This window comes from Alosa pseudoharengus, unplaced genomic scaffold (assembly GCF_046254945.1).
Source record: "Alosa pseudoharengus isolate Yale_2024_CS ecotype anadromous, Long Island Sound unplaced genomic scaffold, YU_APseudo_1.1 YU_APseudo_1.1_scf_59, whole genome shotgun sequence".
NCBI lineage: Eukaryota > Metazoa > Chordata > Actinopteri > Clupeiformes > Clupeidae > Alosa > Alosa pseudoharengus.
Window position 1 is genome coordinate 1 of NW_027468847.1, and position 2,500 is coordinate 2,500.

Consider the following 2,500-nt stretch of genomic DNA (forward strand, 5'->3'; position numbering starts at 1 on the left):
AGGAGTGAGTGCATGTTCTCACACAGGCTGCAGCTGCTCACAGATGCTCCAAAGACTCCTCTCTGTGCCCTGCGCGCGCGTGTGTGACCCTCAGACCCACACACACACCGCCGTGCAGCCAGAGAGGCCTGCTGAAGGCCCAGCACAGCTCACACACACTCTGGGAGCACACACACACACTGGGAGCGCACACACGCACGCTGGGAGCACACACACTCCTCTCTCTCCCCTGCGCGCGACTGTCTGATACACACACACCTCTGTGCAGCCAGACAGGCCTGTTGAAGGCCCAGCACACACACACACACACACACACACACACAGGGAGCAGACAGGCCTGTTCAAGGCCCAGCACAGTCCACAGACACACACACACACACAGACACACACACAGGGAGCAGACAGGCCTGTTCAAGGCCCAGCACACACACACACACACACACACACACAGACACACACACAGGGAGCAGACAGGCCTGCTCAAGGCCCAGCACACACACACACACACACACACACACACACACACACACACACACACACACACACACACAGGGAGCAGACAGGCCTGTTGAAGGCCCAGCACAGTCCACACACACACACAGGGAGCAGACAGGCCTGTTCAAGGCCCAGCACAGTCCACAGACACACACACACACACAGACACACACACAGGGAGCAGACAGGCCTGTTCAAGGCCCAGCACACACACACACACACACACACACACACACAGGGAGCAGACAGGCCTGTTCAAGGCCCAGCACACACACACACACACACACACAGACACACACACAGGGAGCAGACAGGCCTGTTCAAGGCCCAGCACAGTCCACACAGGGAGCAGACAGGCCTGTTCAAAGCCCAGCACTCACACACACACACACACACACACACAGACACACACACAGGGAGCAGACAGGCCTGTTCAAGGCCCAGCACACACACACACACACACAGGGAGCAGACAGGGCTGTTCAAGGCCCAGCACACACACACACACACACACACAGACACACACACAGGGAGCAGACAGGCCTGTTCAAGGCCCAGCACAGTCCACACAGGGAGCAGACAGGCCTGTTCAAGGCCCAGCACTCACACACACACACACACACACACACAGACACACACACAGGGAGCAGACAGGCCTGTTCAAGGCCCAGCACACACACACACACACACAGGGAGCAGACAGGGCTGTTCAAGGCCCAGCACACACACACACACACACACACAGACACACACACAGGGAGCAGACAGGCCTGTTCAAGGCCCAGCACAGTCCACACAGGGAGCAGACAGGCCTGTTCAAGGCCCAGCACTCACACACACACACACACACACACACACACACACACACAGGGAGCAGACAGGCCTGTTCAAGGCCCAGCACACACACACACACACACAGGGAGCAGACAGGCCTGTTCAAGGCCCAGCACAGTCCACAGACACACACACACACACAGACACACACACAGGGAGCAGACAGGCCTGTTCAAGGCCCAGCACACACACACACACACACACACACACACAGGGAGCAGACAGGCCTGTTCAAGGCCCAGCACACACACACACACACACACACACACACACAGGGAGCAGACAGGCCTGTTCAAGGCCCAGCACACACACACACACACACACACAGACACACACACAGGGAGCAGACAGGCCTGTTCAAGGCCCAGCACACACACACACACACACACACACACAGACACACACACAGGGAGCAGACAGGCCTGTTCAAGGCCCAGCACAGTCCACAGACACACACACACACACAGACACACACACAGGGAGCAGACAGGCCTGTTCAAGGCCCAGCACACACACACACACACACACACAGACACACACACAGGGAGCAGACAGGCCTGTTCAAGGCCCAGCACACACACACACACACACACACACACAGACACACACACAGGGAGCAGACAGGCCTGTTCAAGGCCCAGCACACACACACACACACACACACACACAGACACACACACAGGGAGCAGACAGGCCTGTTCAAGGCCCAGCACAGTCCACAGACACACACACACACACAGACACACACACAGGGAGCAGACAGGCCTGTTCAAGGCCCAGCACACACACACACACACACACACACACAGACACACACACAGGGAGCAGACAGGCCTGCTCAAGGCCCAGCACACACACACACACACACACACACACACACACACACACACACACACACACACACACACACAGGGAGCAGACAGGCCTGTTGAAGGCCCAGCACAGTCCACACACACACACAGGGAGCAGACAGGCCTGTTCAAGGCCCAGCACAGTCCACAGACACACACACACACACAGACACACACACAGGGAGCAGACAGGCCTGTTCAAGGCCCAGCACACACACACACACACACACACACAAGGAGCAGACAGGCCTGTTCAAGGCCCAGCACACACACACACACACACACACAGACACACACACAGGGAGCAGACAGGCCTGTTC